At 52.1% G+C, this 15,521-nt stretch overlaps 1 protein-coding gene across 2 annotated transcripts in view; it reads left to right on the plus strand.

Annotated features, from left to right (window-relative positions):
* The window catches only part of SHANK2 (SH3 and multiple ankyrin repeat domains 2), a 554,292-nt gene that overhangs the window by 28,057 nt on the left and 510,714 nt on the right, over positions 1-15,521 (plus strand). The window contains exon 2 of one of the 2 annotated variants that reach the window (XM_043924122.1): positions 5,130-5,387. The exons of the other annotated variant lie outside the window; for it this stretch is intronic. The gene's annotated coding sequence lies outside the window, so the exon portion shown is untranslated. The remainder of the gene's footprint in view (positions 1-5,129; positions 5,388-15,521) is intronic. 2 annotated transcript variants of the gene reach the window in all.

Genomic DNA, 15,521 nt, shown 5'->3' on the forward strand with positions numbered 1-15,521 from the left:
GCTTGGGTTGGTGGTGGTGGTGCAGTCGCTCAGTCGTGTCGGACTCTTGCGACCCCGTGGACTGTAGCCTGTCAGGCTCCTCTGTCCATTGGATTCTCCAGGCAAGAATCCTGGGGTGGGTTGCCGGTTCTTTTTCCGACTCCAGCCGGTAAGGCTTGGGTTAAGGCTCTCATTTTGCTGTCAGTGTCCAGCTGCTTTGGCACCTTTGTTGGGGGGCCACCTTCCTCTGTTGAGTTGCTTTTATGACTTTGTGTGGGTCTGTTTCTGGGCTCTCTGTTGAATTCTGTTGACCTGTGTCCCTGCCTGTCCCCCAGAACGCCAGCGCCTTGATTCCTTTAGCTGTAAGTCTGGAAATTGGGTGAACTGATGGCTCTCAGTTTATTCTTTTTCAAATTTGTTGTAGTAATTCTAGGTCCTTTGCTTTCCCATATAAATTTCAGAATAATATCATCTATATCTACCAAAAAAAAAAAAATCTTGCTGGGATCATGTTTCACCCAAGTGTTTTCAATTTGGGGAAAGTCGATGTCTTGACTGTGTTGAACTTTCCAACCCATGAACAGGGTTTGCCTCTCCACTTCTTGAAAAGTGAAAAAGTGTTCGTCACTCAGTCGTGTCCGACTATTTGCAGCCCCGTGGACTGTAGCTGACCAGGCTCCTCTGTCCGTGGGATTCTCCAGGCAAGAATGCTGGCGTGGGTAGCCATTCCCTTCTGCAGGGGAGCTTCCCGACCCAGGGATGGAACCTTGGTCTCCCGCACTGCAGGCAGATTCTTTATTGTCTGAAGGCTTCCCTGGCGTCTCAGCTGGTAAAGAATCCGCCTGCAGTGCAGGAGACCTGGGTTCGATTCCTGGGTTGGGAAGATCCCCTGGAGAAGGGAATGGCTACCCACTCCAGTATTCTGGCCTAGAGAATTCCGTGGACTGTATAGTCCACGGGGTCACAAAGAGTTGGACACGACTGAGCGACTTGCACTTACTGACTGAGGCACCAGGAAAGCCTAAGCCCTTAGATGTTTTTATTTTTCACTGATTTATGTAGACGTCAGCGTACAAGTTTTGTTAGACTCACACCTAAATGCTTTTTTGAGAAGTTATAAATGGTATTGGATTATACATTTGGTTGTCCACATGTTCATTGCTAGTATACTACTGCTGCTGCTAAGTCACCTCAGTCGTGTCCGACTCTGTGCGACCCCATAGACAGCAGCCCACCAGGCTCCCCCGTCCCTGGGATTCTCCAGGCAAGAACACTGGAGTGGGTTGCCATTTCCTTCTCCAATGCATGAAAGTGAAAAGTGAAAGTGAAGTCGCTCAGTCATGTCCGACTCTTCGCAACCCCATGGACTGCAGCCCACCAGGCTCCTCCGTCCATGAGGTTTCCCAGGCAAGAGTACTGGAGTGGGGTGCCATTGCCTTCTCCTCATTGGTAGTATAGGGGGATACATTTGACTTTTATATGTTGATCCTGTATTTTGTGACCTTGTTCAACTCTTTTATTATTTGTAGGAAGTGTTGTCTTGGAGATTCCTTGGGATTTTCTACAGTCTTGTCACCTGCAAATGGGAGCATTTTTATTTCTATCTTCCTGATCAGGGGGCTTATCTGGTGGCTCAGACAGTAAAGAATCCACCTGTGTTGCAGGAGACCCGAGTTCAATTCCTGGGTCGAGAAGATCCCCTGGAGTAGGAAACGGCAACCCGCTCCAGTATTCTTGCCTGGAGAATCCCATGGACAGAGGAGCCTGGCGGGCTACAGTCCACAGTGTTGCAGAGTCGGGCACGACCAAGCGACCAACACTTTCGCTTTCCTGATCTGTCTGCTTTATGTCTTCTTTTCTTGCCTCTTCTGTTACCTGGAGCATCTACTGCTGTGTTGAGTGAAAATGATTAGAGCAGACATCCTTGTTCCTTGTCACAGAAGGAAAGCGTTTCATCTTTCCCTATTTGGAATAATGTTAGCTGATTACATGACGTTTTGCAGATGCTCTTGATCAGGTTGAAGAATTTCCCTTCTTCCTTTTTTGCGGGAGGGGAATTTGTCACAGATGTTGAATTTTGTCAAATGTTTTTTCTGCATTGATTGCTTTGACTGTGTGATTTTCCTTCTTTAACCTGTTGGTGTAGCGTATCACATAAATTAATTTTTTAAAAAAAAGATTGAACCAGCCTAGCATTCCAGAAATAAACCTTACTTGTGTTGATCTATAATTCTTCTCTTACACAGTAATTGCTTAACTCTTATTTGTTAATATTTTGTTAAGGATTGTTTTTCCATCTATATTTGAGGGATATGGGCCTGTGATTTTCTCTTTGTATGGTTTTAGTGTCAGTATCATATTGGTTCCATAAAATAGATTGGATTCTGTTTTCTGGAAGATATTGTATAGTGTGTACTCAGTTACTCAGTCGTGTCTGAGTCTTTGCAGCCCCATGGACGGCAGCCCGCCAGGCTCTTCTGTCCACTGAGTTTTCCAGCAATGATACTGGAATGGGTTGCCATTTCCTACTCCAGATATTGTATAGAATTGATACTAATTCTCTGAACGTTTCTTGGAATTCTCTGGTGAAACTATTTGGGTGTGGCGATTTCCTCTTTCTTACAAAAACGTGTGTTTTATAACGAGGAACTCAATCTTGTTAATAGGTGTAGGGCTTCTGAGATTACCTATTTCATACAGAATGAGTTGTAACTGTTTGCATTGCTTGAAGAATTGGCTTCTTTCATTTAAATTGTGTAATTTAATGTGGGGAGCTGTTTATCCTCTCAGTGCCCGCAGGGTCTATAGTAATATCCTCTGCTACATTCCTGGAATTGGTAATTTGAGCCTTTTCTGTCTTTTTTGGTTAGTTTTGTCAATTTTATTGACTTTTACAAAGAGCCAGCTCATCATTTTCATTGATTTTCTCTATTTTTTTTTTGGTTTTGTTTTTATTTATCTTTACTCCTTTGCTTATTTCCTTCCTTCCTTCAAACCTTTGCTTTGGATTTATTTTCCTCACCTTTTACTAGCTTCCTGAGATGGGAACTTAGACTTCGATTTTCAATTATTCTTTTTCTTTTTTTTCCCTTCTGTGTTTTCTTTTAAAAAATTTTTTACTGGAGCCTTGTTGTTATTTAATTGCTCAGTCATATCTGACTCTTCGTGAGCCCATGGACTGTAGCCCACCAGACTCGTCTGTTCATGGGATTCTCCAGGCAAGAATACTGGAGTGGGTTGCCATTTCCTTCTCCAGGGGATCTTCCCGACTCAAGGATCAAACCTCCGTCTCCTGCATTGGCAGGCAGATTCTTTGCCGCTGAGTCAGCAGGGAAGCTCTTCTATTGGAGTCGAGTTGATTTAAAACATTGTGTTAGTTTCCATTGTCCAGCAGCATGACTTTCTGATGGTGTGAAAATGGTACATATTCAGTAGAGACTTGACTTTGAATCTTGAATGTTGACCTTTCTGGGCCTATGACACGTGGAACCATCCTCTATCGTGGCGGGAGCAGTGGGCTGTGGCTCCCACCAGCCACGTGGTCACAGGGGTGAGCGGCCAACGCGAAACCACTCTGTACCCGGACGGCCATCCTGCTTTTCACTTTCAGGACAGTTCTCAGTAGATTTAGTGAGACAGTCAGCACGTCGTTATACAACAGGCTTTGTGTTAGATCATTTGGTCCAAGTGTTCTGAGTGTGCTGGAAGGAGGTGTGACTGAGCTGTGACGTTCAGTAGTTGGGTGTATTACGTGCATTTTTGAGTTACGGTGTTTCCTACTTAGGATGGGTTTACCCAGATGGCATCCCATCATATATCAAGGAAGACCTGTATTTCCTTGTTGATTTTCTGTTCTTTTTTTCAGTGAGGTTTTCTGTTTTTACATGTTTCCAGTGTGTTGACAGTTAACTTGTCGAAGCGTTTTTGTTTTTGCTGCTTCAGACTCAATTTCAGCGCGAACATCTCTGTCCGCTCATTGATGTCATCCACCGGTCAGCTTTCACGCATTTGAGATCTTCCTGGATTGGGGGATGACGAATGGTTTTCAGTGGACATGTACACAGTTTCATATTCTGCCATGAGACCGTGGGTCTGATCGAGCCTGCCAGTTTAGCCTGTTTGTTCAGACATCACTCTCAGCCCGCTGAAGGCAGACGTCCAGGGTCCTTGGTTGAGCCCCGCTGATACCCCAGTGGGGAGGCTCCTTGCTGTTGCCTGTGGGGGAGGGGACCTGCTCCCCACGTGGTCTCCATGGATACGAGGTGGGGGTGGCCTCACTTGCTGGCGATGGGGAAGGTCCTTACTCTCTGTTAACCCTCTTCTGAGCACCGAGGTGAGGGAGGGATGCTGTGTGCATGCGGAAATCCAGGCTCCGCGTGGTGTCTGCGTTAATACAGTGGAACTGGGGGAGGATGCGTGCCTGCTCTGTGGGGAGGAAAGTTCCAACTCCACAGCTTGGTTTGTCTGCCCCCTTCCTCCCTGTGGAGGTTTGAGTGCCTGGGACGGCCACGCGAGGGGACGTCCAGGCTCCCCCCTTGGCCTCTGCTCCTGGGACTCAGGGTGGGGGCCGCAGTTCTTCCGTGACATCCGGGTGGGGTAGCGGAGTGATTGCCTGAACGTTTTTTTTTCCTGTTTTGCTGCCATTTTCCTGGTTTTTCTCTGGAGAGAGTAGTCATTCTTTGCAGCTTTTTTTCCCTGCGTTTACTGGTGTTTCAGCTGAAGCTCCAGTCATTTGGCCACCTGATGCGAAGAGCTGACTCTCTGGAAAAGGCCCTGATCCTGGGAAAGACTGAAGGCAGGAGGAGAAGAGGGCAACAGAGGATGAGACGGTTGGATGGCATCACTGACTCAATAGACATAAGTTTGAGCAAGGTCCGGGAGGTAGTGGAGGACGGGGGAGCCTGGCGTGCTGCAGGCCATGGGGCTGCAAAGAGTCGGACACGACTGAGCAACTGAAGAACAGCAACTGGTGTTTCTGGCCCCGTCTGGCTTCTTAGCTCCCAATCTGGGATGTGAGGCAAAAACCCAGCTCAGAGAACCGGCCGCTATGCCGTTCCCTGGGTCCCTGGTCCCTGACCGGCCTGCCTTCTCTCTACCCCTCCGAGTCTTTGGTTTGTTTCTTATACAACGTCCTGCGGTTTTTGTTGCAGGTTTTGGGAGGAGTGGGGAAAGCGCATCTGTGCCATCTTTCAGGAAGCAGAAATGCAGCTGATGCTTTTCAGCTCGCAGGCATCAGAGCGCTTGTAGCTGTGACCTCGGCCTCCTTGTGGAGCCTCCGTCTGACGGTGCCCTGGTTGTCTCTCTCAGCTCTGGACATGTCTCCTGTCTCCCTGCCTTGACCCATCGGAGCGTGGTCACTTCTGGTTCCGAGAAGCCTTTCTGCGGGGCCTAGTCTGCCAGCGCCTCTGGTGAGTTAGAACATCTTCAGTGCCGTGGTGTGGACTGCCTCCCTGCTTTGGCACCCCGGCCAGAGGACGGCGGTTTCTCGTGGCCAGGGCCCCAGTCCCTGAGGCAGAGTTGCGGGGGGTTGTCCTGGGTGCTGGAAGAACACGCCTGCCCTTGGTGCCCAGTTAGCGTGAACTTGGGGGGACTCACCGGGACTGTGGCTGAGACCCCAGTCTGGCTCTTCGTCTCTGCTCTGAGATGTCCTGGCTGGACTCAGCTGGCACGGCTCAGGGTAGATGGGGGAGGAGGTGTGACCGGCGCCCTGCCTCCACTGTTTCATGGACCAGGAGATGCCTGCTTGTTTCTGGCGCGGGGACCACAGAGGGAAGCCCGCAGCCTGTGGTTCGGTGGAGCTGAGACGTGCTCTGAGCTCGCAGGCTGACGCCCGTTGCTGGTTGCATGTTGACCATCTACTGTGTGCTCCTCTGGAGTCATTTATCTGTAATATGTGCTTAAAATGGGCATTTTCTCAGTGTTGCCTGGATGCTGGGCTTTACCACGCTGACCTCGTGAGGCCCGGGCACTGACCGCTGTCCTCGGGTGAGGGGCTGGGCCCCCAGTGGTGAGACCCCCTGCTCCGGGCCTTGCTGGTCCCGAGAGGCTCCGCCCGGCCGTGGCTCTGCACACCCTGAGCTCCTTGTGGTGTCACACCCGGCCGCCCAGCCTGGGGACCAGAGAGGCAGGTCTGTGAGGTCCGCTCCCGCTTGGACATGTTTTTCAGACTTTTTAAAAAATGTATCACCTATCCAAGGAGACATTTTAGACCCTTGTTCCAAATTGTCCACCCCAACGAGATTTTAATACATGGACGTGCTGTGTATCTGTTTATGGTCTGCTTGTATATCGCTGCTTTCTGCTTAAGAACGCTGAGACCCGTTGCACCTTCCCAGATTCCGATGAGAAGAAGAACGTCCTAGGGTTACGAGTACCCCAGGCAGGAGCAGAATGTCAGGGCCGCTGCCCCAGCCCTGGTCACCTTCCGCTTTGGGGGGGGCGCACCTGCTACCCCTGGCCTCCCGGGCCTCCAGTCCTGCCTGAGATCCAGTTCAGCCCCTCGCGCTGTCCTTGTGCAAGCCCTCCCATGAGGTCGTGGTCCCTCCGTGTGCCGCGAGTTGCTTCTCTGGCCCCTGCTCCCGCCCTCCCCCCGGTGCACGTGGTCGCTGTCCTGGCAGGCGGGCGGTGACGGGGTTCGGGGGGGACCCCAGGCCCACTGTTCCGGCCAAGCGGGCAGAGCCTGCAGTTCCCTCGTCCTCTGACCGTCCAAGGAGCTGGATGCAGTTCCCTCGTGGGGAAGCCCCTGGTGCCGATCCCCACGCCTGCTCACTCGCGTGGCTCCGCGGAGAGCTGACGGGTGGGTGCACACTGTGGGCGACTCTCGTGGAGGCTGTGGCCACTCTTTCCTCTTGCGACGGAGCAGGCTCGGAGAAGGAGGTGTCCAGGTTTGAGGGAAGGTCCCGCACTCGGCTGAACTGCGTGGCCTTGTCCCCACCCTTGGGCTCTGGACTTGGGCCTTGCTTAGGGTCACTGTGGTGGCAGCCGGGGGCAGGGCACAGAGCCCCCCAGCAGCATGTTTCTGCATTTGTGGGGGCCGTCTGCCCCAGGCCGGGTGGGGGCTTGTTGGCTCATGACCAGGTCGAACCTCCCTGAGGCTGGGTTTGTACCAAGGCCCGCTCACCTCCTCCTGTCTCCTTTCTGAGAGAAGGACCCTTGACCGATCGACCCGAGCGTTTGCCTGTCCCCGGCCCGGAGTCGGGAACCCTGCGTCAGGGCTGGGCCTCCAGCGCTTCTTCGGGAACTCCTCTCTGCTGGCCCTAAGTGGTGGGAGCTGTGGTCTCAGAATCCATCTTTGTGACCGTGGTCATTGATACGCCAGGGGAAGAGAAGAGGAACGGCTGGACTGGGCGGTCCTTTAGGCTGGGAGTGGACGCACTGTCAGCTTGCTCTGCCGGCCAGGGCGCCTTTCACCCACAGAGTTGGTCATCTCCAGGACAGGGGGCTTCGGGGGGCTGGGTGTTTACGGAGGGATGAGCCTCAGGGGAGCCTCCCAAGGCCTTTCAGCTGGAGAAGGATGGTGGTCCTGTGCTGTGGATGGAGGAGGGGAGTTTCCATCTCTCGGGGGTCAGTCTTCGTGAGCCCAGGAAGTGCTGCGTCCTGAGGGGGTTGGGGGAATGGAGGCAGAATTCTCCATCAGGCCCGGGTTTGTCTGCGCGCTTCATCTCCCTCTCAGCTGTTTTTCCTGCATCCTCAGGTGTCCCGCAAAGGGACCCTGCCTTTTAGCAACCTCCGGATGTCCTAGAGGCCACCGTTCATCGTGGACGCCCCCCATGGCCCCTGTCCTGGCCACCATGTCCCCTTGCAGTGGAGATGGTCATCATGTAGCAAAGCGGTGTGGATTTCAGGGATTCTGGGTTTCAGGCCTTTGGAAGCAATCCCTTCCTTTGCCACTTGGAAAAACATGGAAAATGACCCTCAGGTGGTAACTTAGGGAACAACAGCCAGGATGTTATATAACAGGTGGCAGAGGGTTTCACTTTAGAGTAACGGAATTAACGCACAGAGTTGTGAATTCTCACCCGTGATTGAAGGTGCTACCTTGAATGAATGCAGAGATTCCGTTTTCATGAAGTTGTGCTCAGTTGCTAAGTTATGTCTGACTCTTTGTGACCTCATGGACTGCAGCACGCCAGGCTTCTCTGCCCTTCATCATAAACCCTAAGGGTCCTGTGATGTATGGATTACCCAGGATTATCTCATTGGGCCTTTAATGCCATCGCAAGAGGCCTTATGACAGGCAGGGCTGAACAGAGGAGACCCCGTGAAGGCAGGGTTGGGGGATGCAGCTGTGAGCTGGGACACCTGGAGCCCCTGGAGGCCGGAAGAGGCAGGAAGGCCCCGCTCCGAGAACCTTGGGAGGGAGCCAGCTCTGTGATGCCTGGATTTCCATCCCGTAAACCTGATTCTAGACTTTCGGCCTCCAGGATTGGGAGAGGATACGTTTGTATTGCCCAACCTGTGGCCCTTTGTCACAGCGGGCTCTGGATGGTCATACACCACGTGAATCCCGATTTCACTGTGGTCGGGGGACAGGGCCACATTTCAGTGAGGAGGAAGGGAAGTGGGGCCTCGTGTGCGGCTGGGGCTCAGGATTTGAACAGACTTACCTCGATGGCTAGCTAGTCACCATGGGAAGATGTGATGCCTTTTCCCCAGGTCACCGTGGCCCAGCTGAAATCTTGGGGAGTGGGCTTGGCGCTGGCGTGGGCAGGACTGCCATCACCCTGCCACTCTCTGCAGGACGCGCCCCAGGTAAACCACTGGGAGAGGCGTTCAGTTCAGTTGCTAAGTCATGTCTGACTCTTTGCGACCCCATGGACTGCAGCACACCAGGCCTCCCTGTCCATCACCAACCCCCGGGGTTTACTCAAATTCATGTCCATTGAGTTGACAATTCCATCCAATCATCTCATCCTCTGTCGTCCCCTTCTTCTTCCATCTTCAATTTTTCCCAGCATCAGGGTCTTTTCAAATGAGTCAGTTCTTCCCATCAGGTGGCCAAAGTATTGGAGTTTCAGCTTCAGCATCAGTCCTTCCAGTGAATATTCAGGACTGATTTCCTTTAGGAAGGCCCTGAGCACCTCCTCTCTCAGCGAGACTGAGCCTGAGGTCCGCACGCTGGGCTCACACTGCTGACCCCCACAGAAGTGCCCCGAGTGTCCCCGATGAATGTCCACTTTCAGCGCTTCCACCCGCTTCCGAGGCCTGGAGGTCAAGCGGGCACCCCAAGCCCTGCCCACACGCCTCCTGCCTTTGGTCTTTCTGGGTGGGTAAATTCTGCTCCGGCCACCCCAGGACCTTCACCTCTCACCAGAGCAGAGGGAGCCAGGAGGCCCGAGGGGTTGGGGAACCTGCCAGGCCATGCCCACCCCTCATGGGAACATGCGGCTCCACACTGTCTGTGGGCCTGTTTCCCATGCCCTTGACTGTCAGGAGACCCCACCTCCCAGGAGGGTTCCCCGTCTCCACACTTGCATGCTCTCTGAGACCTGTCACGGCCCTCAGCTCCCAGGGCCTGCCCAGGACGCAGCTGCACCCTCAGGCATCTCGGGGCCACTGGGGGAACGAGCCCAGCGCCCCTGGGTTTCCTTCTGCTCCTCTGCCCCCCGCCTCCTCCAACCACGTTAGACTTGGTCACCCACTGAGACAGGTGGGGAGGGGAACATCCCCCCGAGTCAGGAGGGGGACCCGAAGAACTGATGCCGGAAGGACCCTGGCTTCGCAGAGCCCTGGGGTTGGAGTGTGATGTTGAGAAGGCCGCACGGGTCCAGGTGGACCGGAGTCTCCACGGGAGCTGCTGGTTTCTAATGAGGACTGAGATGGAGGCCATGCGGTCTCGGGAAAGCGGTGCTGGTCGTTGTGCTCGTCATGTAGATCCTCCCAGACCTCTCAGCGGAGGGAGGGCCGCGCCGTCATCCCGGCAGGCGGAGCCCTTCCCCCGGGCCGCTGTGCGTGCCGGCCACGTCTACCACAGCCCCTGCACACGGCACCTGGGCCAACTCACCGATGCTCCCTGCAGGGGTGGGGATGATCGAGGATGAGGAAGAACTGGGTCTGTTGACCCACATGGGTCATCTCAGTCCTAGGAAAAGGGGTGTGTCATGTTGCTTTTGACTTGGAACCTGAGCCAGGGAACGGGAACTCTTGGGCGTCTTGTTGAAATCGCAGGTTCTAAAACCTCCTCCAGTTCAGTAGGAATCTGCCTTGTTAGTTTTACTAAGTGATTCTGCTGCAGGCCCCCCTGAAAGAACTCTGCTTTAATGTCGGGTCATGCTGTGCCTAGTTGTTCTGTCGTGTCTGACTTTTTGGGACTCCATGGACTGTTAATATTGGGTTAAAGACCATTAAAACTCCACCAGAACCATCAAGCTGTGACCAGCTCCTGGGATGACAGCGTGGCTTTGCAGCCACATGTGCTTTTTTATCTCTGAGCCTCCTGGCAGCCAGGGGGAAAAGGGAAAGCTGGGCTAGCAGAGCTCTCTTTTCTAGTACGAGTTCACCTGGAGATCAGGCTCCCTTAGTGCTCTAGTCTAGGAGGAATGTTCTCAAGTGGTGTTTTCAGTTGGGGTTTGACCAAAAATGCCCCAAGAGTTTTCATATACTGTTTGACCTCAGTGAAAGCTGAGGACATGACAAAACCTTTTCTTAATTATTGTTTTGGCTGTGATGGGTCTTCATTGCAGTGCATGGCCTTGCAGCATCAGGAAGCTTAGTTCCCTGACCAGGGATCAAACCCATGTCCCCCGCATTGTACAGCAGATTCTCAATTGCTGCACCATCAGAGAAATCCCATAGCAAAACCCTTTTTGAGATGGACACTATGCTGAGAGGTTCAAGTGTATTATAGTCTCGTATTTTGAAGTGATTCAGGCGTAGAATTCATGGAACCGTGGGCAGTGCTAGCTCTGCCCAAGGACAAGGCTTTTCACAAAAGAGAATTGAAGAAAAGAGATAAAAGAGAGCTGAATGATTCTATAGCATGTGATTCCATTTTATATGAAATGCCCCAAAAAGGCAAATTTGTAGAGATAGAAAGTCATGAGTGGTTGCCAGGGGTGGTGGGGCTGGGAATTTGGGAGGTGATGGCTGAGAATTATGGTGTTCTTGAGACTGTGTAACTGTTTTAATATGGGCAGAGGTGATGGTCTACCCAACTCCATGATCACAGGAGAGCCCGCTGAATTGTACCTTTCTGAGAAATCTGTGTGCAGGTCAAGAAGCAGCAAAACTGGACATGGAACAACAGACTGGTTCCAAATTGGGAAATGAGTACTTCAAGGCTGTATATTTTCACCCTGCTTATTTAACTTATATGCAGAGTACATCATGTGAAATGCCAGGCTGGATGAAGCACAAGTTGGAATCAAGATTGCTGGGAGAAATATCAATAACCTCAGATATGCAGATGACACCACCCTTATGGCAGAAAGTAATGAAGAACTAAAGAGCCTCTTGATGAAGGTGAAAGAGGAAAGTGAAAAAGCTGTTTTAAAAGTCAACATTCAAGAAATGAAGGTCATGGCATCTGGTCCCATCACTTCTTGGCAAATAGATGGGGAAACAATGGAAACAGTGACAGACTTTATTTTCTTGGGCTCCCAAATCACTGCAGATGGTAACTGCAGCCATGAAATTAAAAGACACTTGCCCCTTGGAAGAAAAGCTATGACAAACCTAGACAGCCTATTGAAAAGCAGGGACATTACTTTGCTGACAGAGGTCTGTCTAGTCAAAGCTGTGGTTTTTCCAGTAGTCATGTGTGGATGTGAGAGGTGGACCATAAAGAAAGTTGAGCACTGAAGAATTGATGCTTTTGAACCATGGTGTTGGAGAAGACTCTTGAGAGTCCCTTGGACTGCAAGGAGATCCAACCAGTCCATCCTAAAGGAGATCAGTCCTGGGTGTTCATTAGAGGGACTGATGCTGAGGCTGAAGCTCCAATACTCTGGCCACCTGATGTGAAGAGCCAACTCATTGGAAAAGACCCTGATGCTGGGAAAGGTTGAAGGCAGGAGGAGAAGGGGACGACAGAGGGTGAGATGGTTGGATGGCATCACCGACTCAGTGGACATGAGTTTAAACAAACTCACGGAGATAGTGAAGGACAGGGAAGCCTGTGGTGCTGCAGTCCGTGGGGTTGCAAAGAGTCAGATGACTGAGCGACTGAGCAAGTGAGTTGTATGGCATGTGGGTTACACCTTCACCAAGCTGTTTTAAAAAAAGAATTGATGACATGTTTGCGTGTTACGCTGAGTCCAAGATTGTGTGCGGGAGAGTTGGAAGGAGACTATCTGTCCCGACGGAGCCTCACGGAGCTTCCTTGGGGCAGGGAGGCCTCCGGGGCTGCAGCCTCCTGGGAGGCCTCTAAAGCAGCGGGCCAGCCCTCAGGTCAGTGGGGCTCCCGCCCTGGCCCCAGGGTGTGTGTCGTGTGTCTGAGGATCCCAGGCGCTGGTTACGTGTTCTCACGCGTTGCTGTGTCTGTTCCCTGAGATATTTTTACCTCCAGGCCCGAGGCTGCTGAGCGAGATCTTTGGCGCAGGGCTTGCCCACATCGAGGTGTGGAGGGTGGTTTCTCTGAGCGGAGCAGGCTGTGTGTGTCCTGGGTTCTCCCAGCAGAAGCCGGGTCTCTCCCTTCCTCTGAGCCCGTGCCAAGTGAGTGGAAGTAGCCCGATGGAATGAGTTAGGATCTGGTCTCTGGGTGGGGCCGGATTTACTGAGGCTCATAGAGACAGCTTCCTGGTAAGAGAGAAGTTAGATGAGAGTGAATGCAAGCAAAGTGATATTCATGTGACTGTAAATTTATATGTGTATCTTACTTCAGTATTCTTGCCTGGAAAATCCCATGGACAGAGGAGCCCGGTGGGCTACAGTCCATGCGGTTGCCAAAGAGTCAGATATGAGTTAGCAAGTAAACATCAGAGGGGCAATAACAGTCTGTTTCAAATGAAAAAAGTCATGTCGCCAAATCAGGAGTTTTCTAGGTTTGGTAACACTGGGCGTTAGCCACACATTCACAAGGGGATGGCTCTTGTGAAACAGGGCTCCAGGGGGCTGTGTGGGGGGAATCCGATGGAGAACCTGGTGTCTGGATCTCCTTGCTGTTCTGCAGACCTGGGATGCGCCCAGCAGTGGGTCTCACACAAGCCCCGGCTGGGTGGGGGCTGGTGCCAGCCTGTGGTCCAGCTCTCCTGGAAGGGTCAGCTGCCGTGTGGCTTTATAACTGCGGGGAGTCACCGATTCGTTGACTTCACCTTTCCTTGGAACGAACAAGGGAACACATCAACCTTCCGCTGAATGAGGTTTTTCGTATCTCGGGCGGTTGGAAATAAAACTCAAGGTGTTTCCGTGGATGCAAATGGTCCCCTTTGCTTTCTTTTTTCTTTTTTACTGTTGACATTTTTATTTTATTACAAATTATCGCCTGTTTGCCTAGGTAGCGAGCCGGTCTCTGTAATTTTGCTGTGGTCCCGTAGCCATGGATGGAAAAATAGGGCAATTTACCTGTCTGTCAGACGCACAGCCGGGGATGGAGGGAAGGGCGCTGTTCCACGTTCTCTGAATATTTACGCTCCTGTTCCTCTTTTGTATTTATTCCTTCCACCCGAATGGCAGGTACACGGTCGCCTTCCAGCGCTCCTTCTCCCTGGATGTTTTTAGAGAGAGCGGTTCCACTCATCAGAGCTGTTTCATAGTCACGAAATGGATCCAAAGTAATATTTAATCCAGCAGCTAGGACGTTGGAATGTAGTTCAGGCCCACTGGGCATTTTTTTTGCACATCCTTTAATTTTTTTGGAATGTAATTGGTTTAGTGCCGTGTTAGTTTCCGGCTGTGTGTATGCATGTAGCCCCTCCTCCTCACCCATCGAGGTCGTCACAGAGCCCCGATCTGAGCTCCGTGTTCCTTACGGTACAGCCGCTTCCCACTAGCTGCCTGTTTTGCACCTGGTAGCGTTCACATGTCAGTCATATACACGCTGTGTCCACACGTTCATTCTCTACGTCTGTGTCTCTATTCCTGCCCTGGAGCTAGGTTCATCTGTACCATTTTTCTGGATTCCACGTATATTATGCATTAATGTATGATATTTGTTTTCCTCTTTCTGACTTAATTTCACTCTGTATGATAGAGTCGAGGTCCATCCCCGTCTCTACAAATGACCCAAATTTCATTCCTTTTTAATTGCCGAGTAATATTCCACTGTATAAATGTCCCACATCTTTATCCATTCACCTGTTGATGGACATCTAGGTTGTTTCTATGTCTTGGCTATTGTGAATAGTGCTGCTCTGAACATAAGGCATGCATGTATCTTTTTGAATGGAAGTTTTCTCTGGTTATCTTTCCAGAAGTCAGATTGCTGGATCATACGATATTTCTGTTTTTGAGTGAGTGAGTGAAGTAGCTTAGTCGTGTCTGACTCTTTGTGACCCCGTGGACTGTAGCCTACCAGGCTCCTCCCTCCATGGGATTCTCCAGGCAAGAATACTGGAGTGGGTTGCCATTTCCTTCTCCAGGGGATCTCCCTGACCTAGGGATCGGACCCGGGTCTCCCGCATTGCAGACAGACGCTTTAACCACTGAGCCACCAGGAATCTAAATTGCTGGGTCCTGCGGTAACTCTGTTTTTTGAGGACTCTGCATACTCTTCTCCATAGAGGCTGCATCTCTGCATCCTCACCAGCAGTGGAGGGGGCGTCCTTTCCGAGGAGATGTTGTTTCTGTGGCATCTCTATCCTGCATCCTGCCCAGGACTGGCTCCGTGGCTCTGTGGCGGCGTCCAGGGAGGGAACTAGTTCATGTGACGGGAAGCACGCCCCTGGGCTTGCTTCTGTGTCTGTGATCAGGCCGCAGCTGAGGGGTCCAGGTGAGACCTGGGTGGGGCTTGCCCTAAAAGTGCAGCGGTGGCTGGTGGGGGACAGACACCCAGTGTGTGTATGTGATGCACACCTGTGTCTGCAGTCCCAGGCAGCACCGTGTCCTCGTCTGCACGTGGGGAGCCCGTCACCTGAGAACTTGTCCATGGGGACCGGTCCTGCCCGCACAGGCTCACCTTACCTGGGAGCTGGCCACTGTTCCGGGCAGTGCAGACGGGAAGCGAGTCGGATCCTGTTACCTGCCTTGTGGGGGGTGGGGGCGTTGTTCCTGCAGCCACCTCGAGCCAGGAAACGTGCCCGCAAGCCAGGGTGCTTGCCCTGGTCCTCCGGTTACTCTGGGAGCAGACTTCTCCAGATTTCCTTTCTGTGGTATTTGATTCTTTCTTTAGATTTACCTGTTTTACTTTTATGCAAGTGACCTAGCTGCCAGTACATCAATCCAGGTGTCAGATTCCCCGCCTCGCCCATGCAGCTCTGCTCCTGAGAACTTCAGTCACTTACAGAACCGGCTATTCAGGGGCCCTCAGACCACCCTCGAGTTCAGTGATTCTCTGGAAGGACTCGCAGGACTCAGCCAAGCTGTTGTAGTCACACTTCATTGCAGAGAGAGGACACAGGTGAAATCAGCTGGTGCACAGGCTCCTGGGCCAGGGTCCAGGGGGGCCG

The sequence above is a fragment of the Cervus elaphus genome, chromosome 2 (assembly GCF_910594005.1).
Source record: "Cervus elaphus chromosome 2, mCerEla1.1, whole genome shotgun sequence".
Classification (NCBI taxonomy): domain Eukaryota; kingdom Metazoa; phylum Chordata; class Mammalia; order Artiodactyla; family Cervidae; genus Cervus; species Cervus elaphus.